This window comes from Lissotriton helveticus, chromosome 7, assembly GCF_964261635.1.
Source record: "Lissotriton helveticus chromosome 7, aLisHel1.1, whole genome shotgun sequence".
NCBI lineage: Eukaryota > Metazoa > Chordata > Amphibia > Caudata > Salamandridae > Lissotriton > Lissotriton helveticus.
The window spans coordinates 50,705,916-50,718,844 of NC_136068.1; positions in this window are offsets into that span (position 1 = coordinate 50,705,916).

Genomic DNA, 12,929 nt, shown 5'->3' on the forward strand with positions numbered 1-12,929 from the left:
CCGTTACCAACCCATTCAGCAACAACACTGTAATTTCTTGTGCATTACAAAGACTAGATACATACCCCCTAACTCTGAGATATGGTCCGTAAACTATATACACCTTGGATCCACTTGAAACATATAGCCTTCAGAATCTGGGACCAAAGAAAGTAAATAAGCAAGGATCCTACTACTCCTCCAGACAATGGTCTTAGACTGAACCCTAACCGATAACAGATTACCTCATCTGTAATAGTTATAGTAGGAAGTTGTAATCCAGGGCGGCAAATTATAACACCCAAACACGGTAGGGCGTGGCAACCACCACAGCCGTCCGCTTTGGTAATTGTATTCCACGATAGTGATTTATGTATCACACCTTCGTGACGGTGATGCGGAGATAATTCCCCCTGCACTCCGCCACTGAGTTCCAAACAACCTAAACGCGTCCAAAGTATAAACGTAGAAAGATGCACACAGAGTCACTCGTAACCCGAATGAGCTCCGTTGGAAGAGTACTGAGCCAAAATCCAAAAACGAAGAAAGAATATAGAAAAACCTGCGACTGTTACCAGAGCTACCCGCTCTCAAAACAAACAGCGCAGTGACTGTACCAGATCAGACGCCTCACTCCGGACATCCGACTTCCTGCAACACAGCGAGACACAGAACCGATCAACAAGCAAGAGCAGCCGCTCCCGCTCACACATTGGAATCAGGTACGCCCTCCCTACGGGCAAGCCGAGCTAAATCCTGCCGGCCCGGAGAATCATGGGAGTTGTCTTCAGCATAGTGAATGACCTAGCATTCTCAGACCGAACCTCGTCTCAAATTCCTCCTTCCCAGCTCCTCTGTGATCAACTTAATACCTATTTCTTAGAGAAAATTGCTACCATCAAGACCAACATCCCACCACCCTCGTCTGCCTTCGTCGATCCCTCCCCCCCGTCCGTCCTATTCCCATTTATCTCCATTCCCCCCCTCACCCAGGACTCCTTTCTGGAGATACTCCCCAAAGTGAAGTCAGGGTCTCCTGCGGACGTCTGCCCGGCGCGAGTCCTGCAGCAAATTTACTCCAGCTGCCCTGACCTCCCCATCGCTTTCCTCAACAGCTCTCTGGCACAGGGCGTTGTGCCCTCTGCGCTAAAGGCAGCTACAATAGTGCCCATTTTGAAAAAACCTGGCGCGGACCCTTCCATCTCGGCCAACTACCGCCCCATCTCCTTGTTACCCTTGTTGGGCAAGGTGATGGAACGCCACGTCACCGCGGCACTTAGCGCCCATGTTGAGGCAAACGGAGGACTGGCATCCCGCCAAGCCGGGTTCCGTCCTAGGCACTCGACCGAATCAGTCGTGGTCGCAGTCTTAGACAATCTCAGAAAGGGCATGGATGAGAACAAGCACCAGGCACTGGTCCTCCTTGATCTCTCCGCCGCCTTTGACACGGTGGACCACACCATCTTACTTACCCGTGTCAAGGCGGCTGGTATCGGGGGATCAGCTCTCGTTTGGCTCTCCTCCTTTCTGAGGGACCGCACTCAGGCGGTTTGGCTAGGCAACTTCATGGCCACTCCTCTCCCCGTCACGTGCGGTGTTCCCCAGGGTTCCTCTCTTTCCCCTCTGCTTTTCAATCTCTATATCTTTCCTCTCATTTTCGCACTCCAGCAGCTGGAGGTCACCGTTTATAATTACGCGGATGACCTCCAGCTCATCTTTGATCTATCCCCCTCTCCTCTCTCTGTCTCTAACTTCCAGTCAACTATGACTTTCATCAGGGACTGGATGAACCACAACCACCTCAAGTTGAACCCGGATAAAACCGAGCTGGTTCTCACGGGTGGTTCATCCAGCCCCTGGAACTCTCTCTTCTGGCCCCCCTCTCTCGGCCCCTCACCTACCCCTTCCACCACAGTCAAAACACTCGGTGTAAAAATAAACAACCAGCTCACTCTCCATTCACAAATTAGTTCCGTGGTATCCTCTTGTTTCCTCACTCTCCGCACTATCCGCTCCATTTCCCGCTTCTTTTCCCCCCAGGCACTCAAGATCATCATGGCCGCACTTGTGATATCGCGACTGGACTACGCAAACGCTCTCTACCATGGTATCCCCGCGTACAGCTTGCGTAGACTCCAGATTATCCAAAACCAGGCAGCTCGACTGGTGTATGGCCTTCCTCGTTATCACCACTCCACCCCCCTTCTCAGGGAGCTTCACTGGCTCCCTGTAAAAGAACGCTCCCTTTTTAAGATCGGCTGTATGGCCTTTCAGGCCCGCCAGGGCACTGCCCCCGCTTTTATCACTTCACTAATCCATTCGTATGTACCTGCAAGAGAACTTCGGTCTTCCTCCAAGTCCCTTCTTCAGACCCCTCGCTTCACACGTAAAAAGTGGGGCGGGGCCAGGTTTTCCACCCTGGCTCCAACCTTTTGGAACTCTCTCCCCGATCACCTCCGCTCTGCTACTCAGTACCTTCCCTTTCGTAGAGATCTGAAAACGTTCCTCTTCAGCCAGGCTTTCCCTTCTTAAACTCTCTTAATACCTTTTCTTATCCATTCTTCTGGTCTCTTTCCCTCAGTAGCCAATCCCCCCAGCGCCAAGAAACCGCAAGGTGTACGCTGCGCTCTAGAAATATTTTAAATTAGAAATTAGAAATTAGAAATTAGAGTTGCAGTCAAACCCCTTGGGCCCATGGGAATTGTAGTTCTGTAGCCTAACGTCCAGGCAGGCGCGTCTGTAAACCTGACACTGAGGGCTTTCTATATTAGCTCCCCCGCCCCGTGAAGATATTAACTTACAGGCCAGTTGTCTTTCTTTTCTTCATTACCAGCAGTCCACCTCCTACCTCTGTCTGGCTTTAAGTCAGCAGCAGAGCACAGTTAATCTTCCTTGTATTGGTACTTGTAGGGGTGAGATTCCAGAGTCACCCCAGAAGTTGTGCATCTCTGCTGTTTTTTGTGTTTGCCCCAAAGTCTCCCTGCAGTTGTACTGTTTGAATGAGTTTGGGCGGCACCGAATCCATTAGAATCCGTTAAGCTACTCTTTGGTGTGTCCTAAGATTGGAAGACCCTTCTTTGGTCTTCCCAACCTGTTGTGCCATTGGGGTATCGAACACACACCCCTCGATACCCTCTGCATAAACTCTGGCAGGTGGTAGTATATTTGTCGTTTCTGGGGTTCATGGATTAACCTATCGTAGATACAGACTTGCCTTAATGTGTAAATTATGTCCAGAGACAAGACTTGGGGCAAAACAATGGGTCACCTTTAGAAGGAATGTGTTGAAGTGTGTTGTTAAGCCAAGAAGGCTAACGACACTCTCCGTCACTTTAGAAACGCAGGGCTGCACCATATTTACAAGAATATGGTGCAGCCCTGTGTTTCCCCTTGTGTTGGCACTAAATTTGGCAGCCAAACACCAACGCAGGCACACTTGTACCATATTGCACGGGAGCCTTTGTTGAGGTGAGTGGTTGTGTATGTCCAAGAAGGTCCCCCTTCCTGCACATAAACAATCTGAAATGACGATTTGAAACTTCTTTGTGTGCTACTTAATGCAGCACACATAGAAGTTGAGAAACATACATTTTTTAATGATTGTTTATGTGCAGGAAGGGACACCTTCCTGCACATATACAATCAAGGCGTTTTGCTGTTTCCATGTGTGCTGCACAACGCAGCACCCATGGAAACAGCAAAAACGAGGAGAAATTAAATATTTCTCCTCGTTTCGCCCGGGTAAGACCAGGTGCTCCTTAGTCTAGATTTTGGCGCTGCCCCATATTTACGCTGCCCTTGTAAATCGGAGGCAGCGTCAAGCTCAATGGGTGTTGCGGTGGAACATCCACAGCAAACCTCATTGCCCACCCCTTTCATGCTAAGTATAGTGTGAACGGGTGCCTTATTTACAAGGCGGCGTTAAGCCAGGTTAAGTGGCTCAACACTGCCTTGTAAATAAGGCGAAGCCCCTAGCCCCACCACAATATCTTTAACGCCTTAACGGCGGCCGTGATTTTGCGGAAGTGCGGCACTTCCGCCAAACGGGCGGGGTCGCGTCGGCCAATGGCTGATCGCAGCACGGAACGGGTTAAAAGTGACATTGTGGTGGCGATAGGGGCTTGTAAATATGCCCCTATGTTCATTATTTTTTGTATGTTTGAAATGTTTTGAGAACATTATGATGATAGTTTCTGCACGGTTGATCATGATCACAGTACGTGTGAACACGGTTAATGGTTGCAAACCAGTGTTAGGGTTCACCACAGCTACTAGTGACCATTTATTGTTGTAAGACTGATAGGCTGTGAGAAGGCAGATAGATGCAGAGGGCGACCACAGCCGCACTCCTTCCTTTGCTCTGCTTTGTTAACAGGCCGCCCAGGAGGGAATGTATGAGGTTTACCACCAAAGCGGCCCCTGGACAGCACCTGGTCTCCACATGCATCCATGGAGAGCATGCTGGTGAGAAAACCTTTCCAGAGTCCTCTCTGAGGAGGCAAAGTCTGGAACTATAAAGATGAAGACCCTCTGACTGCCAACGATATTCTGGATATCAGGATATTTCTGCAACAAAATTAACGCCCAGCGATATTTTAGAAACAATTGTAAGGTAAAACTCCCAGACCTGAACCTGGAGATCTTGGCGACCTACAGAAGGAGCCCACTCACACTAGAATACAATCCACCACTTAAAATGTACTTGCATGTTTCACTACACTAATTCAACACTAATCCTCTATGGGTCCCGGAGTAGCGTGCTACTCGCCGAAAAAGCGATTCATCACCCATCAGGGGTAGCGGGTGCTATATAAATGCAAACCTTTCTTCCCTTTTATCCCTCCGCTACCCTTCTCACTTCAAATAACTGCATAATCTCCACCACTCAAATTACTTTCATATTTCACCATACTAATTCAGCACTAATCCTTTATGGGTTTCCGGAGTAGCGTGCTTCAAGATTCTGCTATCTTTCCAAATCCGAATCCATATAACTGACTAACCTATCCGCCACTTAAAATGTACTTGCATGTTTCACTACACTAATTCAACACCAATCCTCTATGGGTCCCGGAGTAGCGTGCTACTTGCCGAAAAAGTGCTTCGAAGCCTCGTCAGGGGTAGTAAGTGCTATATAAATGCAATTACAATACAAAACAATATCAGCATAGGAAGCGCCTGTTATTCCTGCGACCCCATGGCTGGAGCCTCTGGTGTGCGGAGAATGTGTGCCGGAAGAGGATTCAGCGCTAGCCTCATATTGAAGCAGTAACAGTAGCTCGGTGACTTGGACATAGCACAGATAACATTAGTAGATGAACCCTTGGCATCAGGGATAGCAGGACTTTTACATAACAATCCATTGCATTCTGACAGTTGTAGCTAGACTCACTTAAGTTGACTCAACTGGACTCCATTTTCAGATTACACCAGACTGGAATAAGGTGTCACTGATAACATGAAGCCGCCTGGTAATCAAAGGCAGGAACAAACTATAAAGGGTGTCCCCAACTGGCAATGACTTCATATCTGCAGTCACAACAATGTCGTAATTCAAAACCAGCAGGGGCCGCTCTAGGCTCATGGTGGCCCTGGGCAGGGAGCGTAGGTAGGGGGCCCCCGGAGGAACGCAGGCATGGAGGCCAGTGAAGAGGGGGGGTCAGGGTGTTTGGAAGTGGAACAGAGCGGGAGGCCGCAAAATCCCTGCCACTGGGGCCGCCACGCAAATATGTATCCATCCTCAGAGGATTATTATATTAAGGATATATGTTGGCGGTTTGGCGGCCCTGTGCAGGTGCACGGCTTGCACATGCCTAAGGCCGCCCCTGAAACCAGAGCTCCTGTAATCGGTTCTTGCCCAGAACAAAAAACTCTCAAATATGTTCCACAATCACAGACTCGCTGTAATTTCCTTCGCTCGGACTGCGAACAAGTGGGCGAGTCAACAAATCAACAGGGCAAGCCAAGGGTCTGGCTCGGCTCCTGAAGCCCGTGCACAAGCCGAATCTTGAAAATATTTGCAATTTAAATCATACAACAAACATCACATAACATCTAATAAAGTCCCTTAAAAAAAGTGTGTTTCTTTAACTTGTGGAAGCTTTGATATTGATAGGTCACATTATAGAACTGCATTGAGAAGTATTTTTTTTAAGTTTTTAAAACATGAACTTAGAACTATTCCAATCCCTGCCATCACCATGACGACAGTGCCATTAGTGTACTAAGAGGCAAGACATGTGTCGTGTGAACCCTGTACGTGGCTGAGGTTCTTACAGATACAGCAGTTACAGTCCATTAAATTAAACACCACTGGTTAGGTCTCGCCTGTCGATGCGCATGCGCATCGAGCTTGCGAGACTATTGGGGCTTAACCACTCTTTAACTAACTTGCAAGGAATCGTGGCGATTCCTTGCAGTGCCCGTGACTTTTAAGCTCAATGCGCATGTGCATTGAGCTTAAAAGCTCGTGCACATCAGTTCCCTCAGCCGGCTGCTTTAACACCCTCTCCCCGCTCCGCCCCCTCCCCTGCCCGCCTTGTCTCATTTCTCCTCCCCCCTCCCCTTCTCTCCCTCCGTCTTGTTTAATCCCTCCGTCTTGTTTAATGTAGCGTTCTTCCATATCCGCTTTTATCGCATTCATACACCATCCGCTACTCTATACACGAGCGCTTGCACTCTCAGTGTATGTCGGGATGAAGGCACATGTCACACACTGTGGCCGGTGAATTGCTTTGCCGACTTCCTTCGTCGTAAAGGGTACTTGTCCTCATCGCAGGGTTATGGTCATTATTTTCGGTCCCCATCACATTATTTCTCAGCGTGTGCTCTGCCTCAGGACGGCATTTCTCCTCCCCTCGGGCAAGCAGATAGCCGCAATAACACCCTCCCTGCTCAGCTTTCTTCTCAATTTCTCCCCGTCTCCACTTCCCATTAGGAGCCCTTCCTCTCCCCACTTCATATGCTAGCCTTCACTCTAGCAATGGCAGTGCTTTCACTTGTTACAAAATCAACCACTTTAATGGTAGTCAGTGGACTAATTCAATTCCGAATATTTGTTTCGAAATCTAAACTTTGAGAAAGCCATACGTGATTACACAAAATGCAGATCTTTTATTTTGTGCTTTATTTTATTGCATAATGCATCCCGGTGTCAATTCTGGCGAAAGAACACATTTTGCACAAAAAAGATGAAAAAATAAATTTGGTGCCAACAGCTGCTTGCGTTCTGTTTGTTCATGTTGTTCCTGTGATATAATTTTGTAGCGAACTGCTGCATAATTACTCAACATGGTATAGTTTTACAATTTTTTCCAAATTACACCGGCGTAATTTTACTTTTGCTCAGCCCCTGGTCTTTTTAGAGCAAGTACATAGAGACGCAAAAGTGAACTCCGCTGACTTTAAAGCATCCTGCTTCAAATGCTTGAGACTGCTCTAATCGCCTGTAGTTTTATATTCCCATAGCTGCCGCTTGATTTAACGACACCTGGAATAGCGCCGTAAACAGCACTCGAAGTGTAGTGGAAATGCTGTATTGATGTCGGCGTAAAAGCAGTTTTTGACTTTAGGTTACTTGATGAAAAGAAGACATTGAAGAATTATAAGAATATGTGACTTTTTTGGGGACCTTTTATATAGCGTGAAACTGACTCGAAGGTATTGGGGCGCTTTACCTGAGCACCAGTTACATTACAGAAAGACGAGTTTCTTTTTTTTCTCTCTCCGGAGATTGAGTGATTTGCCCATAATCACAGCTTGTTGAGCCAACGCCGCTCCCCCCGCCCCCTGCTTCACACGTCTCACGGCCAGCAGGCCGTCTCGTATTTCTCCTCCCTCCCTCGCCTCCCTCCCTCATCACTGACGACGCGAAAGATTTACCTCCATAAATCTTAGCTTGGTCGGGTCCGTTTTATTTTTTGCTTTATTTGTTCTTTGCCATTCTTGTTATTGTGTTCAGGTCCTCCGAAAACCCTCATCTCCTTCCTCTCAGCTGTCAGAAAACAGTGGTCAACGCACTTAGTTTATCACGTGGCCTGGACTATGGCAACTCTTTACTTGGGTGCTCTTCCTTATGTTGTAAAACAGTTTCAAATTGCGCAGAGCACAACAGCCTTTCTGCTTAAACTTCCTTGTTATTCTCCAGCATCTGCACGTCTTTTCTTGCTTACATTGGCTTCCGCTTTAGCTGCTGTTTGTATTTAAAGGCCTCTGATTCTCTCATCGAGCTTTCTATGGCACTAGACCGAATTACATTCCAGACAAACTTCAGATCTACTCTTCTGTGTGCATTATTACGCTTACCTGCTCAGAATTTTCATCTATTCCTTGAAATTCTCAGGACTAGAGTAAGAGGTCGTGACTTATTCTTCTTGGACCCCCAAATTATGGAATGAACTCCCTTCTGTTCTTCACGAGGAAAGTAGTTTATCAGTGTTCTGATGCAACCTGAAAGCCCATCTGTTTCCATAGGGCAGCTAACTATGATTTCTGTTCTCTCTTCTCCATTTTTGTTTTCACATTAAACTACTGAAAATATATTATTGCAGTTTCCTTTGCAAATATGCGAACAAACTCCCCGACCCTATTTATTTATCCCACTCCCGCTTGCTACCCTGCTCCCCCCCCCCGCCTCGCACCAGACTACCATTTGTCGCATTTAGACTACCTTCTCCCCCACTCGACTTGAAAGGCAGCCTCACACACCAACATTTGTCTCTCACACCACAGACTCCTGCTCCCCCGCCCACCCAGCAATGCCGAGAGCTATTCCCTCCCACTTGTTTTTTTACCCGCTCCGCCCCCTCCCCTGCCCGCCGTGTCGCATTTCTTTTCTCCTCTTTGCTCCTCCAGCAGTTCTGTCACCTTTCCTTCTCTCCTCCCTTGTCCACCTTTTCATTGTTTTTGCCCACCTCTCCTCCAGTTGAACTCTGTCACTAGCTCCTTTCAGCCCCTTCTCATTCCAGTGTTTTCGGGTCCCATCTCATGCTTGTTATAAAGGGGCTGCCAAAATGCGGACACTCCTCAACCCTCTGCTTCACATGAGACTCTGCGGCTCTCCTGGGACAATAAACCACTCCCGAACAAACATGGAGTTGTCATACGCGGCCATCTATCTCAATTAAAGGCCACATAGCTTCTCTAACCTCTAGGAAAATCTAGCCCTGCTATTTAATTTTGGTGCGGGATTACTGTGTAAAGAAGGTTTGCATAACGTCTCATCTGACTAACTAGTGCTTTAGTTTAGCATTGTATGTGTTTTCATAGGCTTGTGTGTATGTCCTTTAATGCATGTGCATGCTTGTCTTTTTCTGTTCAGTTCCCGTGTCAGTGTGTGCTTACCTGGATTTCCGTTTTTCTAATTTATGTGGCCTTTGTCAACGAGGCAATCCGCTACTCTGTCCAACGTTTATGAAGACGAGACACTCAACCACGCAATGCCACTCACACACACAACGCCACTCACACACGCAACGCCACTCACCCACGCAACGCCACTCACCCACGCAACGCCACTCACCCACGCAAGCCCACTATCATCCACGCAACGCCACTCACCCACGCAACGCCACTCACACAGGCAGCGCCACTCATCCACGCAACACCACTCACACATGCAACGCCACTCAACAACGCAACGCCACTCAACAACGCAACGCCACTCACACATGCAACGCCACTCACACACGCAACGCCACTGAAACAACAGCGCCACTCAAACAACAGCGCCACTCACACACGCAACGCCACTCACACACGCAACGCCACTCACACACGCAACGCCACTCACACACGCAACGCCACTCACACAAACAACGCCACTCACACAAACAACGCCACTCATCCACGCAACGCCACTCATCCACGCAACGCCACTCACACACGCAACGCCACACACACGCAATGCCACTCAACCACGCAACGCCACTCAACCACGCAACGCCACTCAACCACGCAACGCCACTCAACCACGCAACGCCACTCACACACGCAATGCCACTCACACACACAACGCCACTCACACACGCAACGCCACTCAACCACGCAACGCCACTCACCCACGCAATGCCACTCACCCACGCAACGCCACTCAGCCACGCAACGCCACTCACACACGCAACGCCACTCACACACGCAACGCCACTCACACACGCAACGCCACTCACACAGGCAACGCCACTCATCCACGCAACACCACTCACACATGCAACGCCACTCAACAACGCAACGCCACTCAACCACGCAACGCCACTCACACATGCAACGCCACTCACACACGCAACGCCACTGAAACAACAGCGCCACTCAAACAACAGCGCCACTCACACACGCAACGCCACTCACACACGCAACGCCACTCACACACGCAACGCCACTCACACAAACAACGCCACTCACACAAACAACGCCACTCATCCACGCAACGCCACTCATCCACGCAACGCCACTCATCCACGCAACGCCACTCATCGACGCAACGCCACTCATCCATTTGCAAAACGAAAAATGTTAAACTCTTCTATTGCGAGACCTATTGCATTTTCAATGCTTGTTTTTGTACAGCTGGTATTGTGAGCTCAGATACTTGAATGTGCTTGTTTATTTGATAGTAGAGGAAAAAAAGGATTGGTAAGAAAAAAAAAATCCCCAGATCACACAATTTGGTTAACTGCGATTTTGATAACTAAATTGGCATCTATAATATCTAATTGTAGCTCCTTTTTAGCTCATACGTTGGTGCTTTATTTGTATCTCTTTGTGCAGGAGGGCAGAGCGTGGGTGGCAGCAGAGGCTACATAAAACCTCTTCTCGTTATGGGCTCCGGGTTTAAAAGGCCCTTCAGCCGAGCCAAATCCAGGCTTCTGGCCCGAGGTTTCAGCGGCTCGCCGAGCCCGGCTCGAGCTTTCAGCGGCTCGTCGAGCCTGGCTCGAGCTTCCATCGGCTCGCCCAGCTCTATTAGAGTGTGTCAAACATCTGTGCCAGAAAAAGCACAGAGAGTAGGGAATGCTGCGTCCCATGCAAACGCAGGGAAATAAAATGTGTCACATAAACATGACAAAACTCCGAAGCCAAGGTCAAGGACTCCATCCTCAGCTGTAAAACCGTGAGCAGAAGAAGCGGTGACGCGCAGAAAGCAGGGGAAGGCGGGTGCACTTTTAAACTTCAACAAATTCGTCTAAAAACGGGGTCAGTTTACTTTACACGCACCGTCAGTCCCCTCAAACCTCTCTGCACACGAAATAACTCTACTCATTCGAGGCATGTTAAGGCAGTGAGGCTGCGCGGGGGGGGGGGGGGGGGGTGCCGAGAGCAGAGCCCCCGCCTCGGCTGCTTTCAGTTTCGTTTCTCCGGAGTTATCGAAGTTTCTTTCTCGGCTGGAGCAGAGTTTCATTTCTCTGCAGTGAAGCAGTGTCTGGGGCGCGAGCCCCCGCCGTGCACTCAGCTTCTCGGCTGTCGGGGGTGGAGTGAGGGCACATTTTATTTATTTTATTTTATGCGTTTTTATGTAGCGCGGACTTTACCCGAAGGTGTCAGAGCGCTTCACAATAGGAACAGTAATGATACATGGGGAGAAAATTACAAGAGAACAAATGACACAAAAGCAAACGTTAAGTTACATGAGGCAAACGTGACAATTTTGAGCACCATAAGAGCCTGCAGCCCCGCCATATGAGCAAGGGGGGTGGGGGGAGTCCCCACATACGTCAAGAGGACTGCAGTCTCTCCAGGGCGGTGGGCTGCAAGCTTCTTAATGCCCCCCCCCCCACCCCCATTAGGAAAAAAAATATCAAGTTGGGGTTGGACACATAGGCTTTTTATTATGTTCTTAGGAACAATCTCAGTGCTCAAAACATTTGCAAAGCCAGCCGGACACAAAGGTGTGAACAATTGGCTTTGCCTTTGCTTGTTTCACCTTCCAAATTCACTAATGGCAGCTGATTTTATATCGGCCCCCCCGCCTATTTTCTTTTTTAACACCGTAATTTGAGCAAAGAGAGGATTTACAAGTTTCAAACCACTCACCATGAATGTGCTGTAAAATACATCATAAAACCTTTGGCATGAAAAGTACATCACAGGAATCCACATTATGTGCTTTAGGACCCTGGTAAAAGAAAGGAGTCGTGTCTTCTGATCGTGGTGTCATCATGAGAAATAAATATCACGCATTAAACTGCCTTTATATAAGGGATGACGTACCCCCTGTTGTATATGATAAGGATGTTACAAGTCACCAAGGAGTGTTAGGGAACTCTAAGGTGACTTGCAATAGCCTTAACATATACACCAGTGGGTACTTTATTCCATATAATACATGGTCACACCATCATCTTTCCAACAAACCACTTAAAATCTTGGTGTGTCATGTGAAAGAGCAAGCATGTTGACAAACATCTGAGACTATAGCTTCCCAAGCCTGACCCCGGTGAGGCCACCCGCCTTCTGACCAGGGGGTGCTCTATGCACTGTCACAGGGACAGAGGGCTGGGGACCCGCACCAGGCAGACTCTTGCATCACGCATACAGAATGTGTCTCCCTTGAATGGTTCTCCCCTGGAAGTCCTGGCTCGCCAGGCACATGTTCAGCCTAACGGTACAGACCCTGGGTTAAAGGACCAGTTTCAGGATATCACCCATGAACACGTGAGAGGGAGAGTGAAGAAAGGTTGCAAAACACCTGAGGCTACTGCTTTCCACTCTAGGAAACCTCAGAGGTCAGAAAGTCCTCAGGAGCCCACAGGGAACTCTTGCCAGCAACATCGCAGCAACATCGCTGTATCCATCAGAACTGCCCCAATGCTGCTGAAAGAGTTAAAGAAGCAGTTTTTTAAAGAACACTGCATCACAATGACTTAACATTTTGGCCGATGTCCGGTGGAGCTACCTTGATAGCTATAGCAGAGATGGGCTATGGGCTTACCCAGCTGGACATTGGACAGACTTTCCCT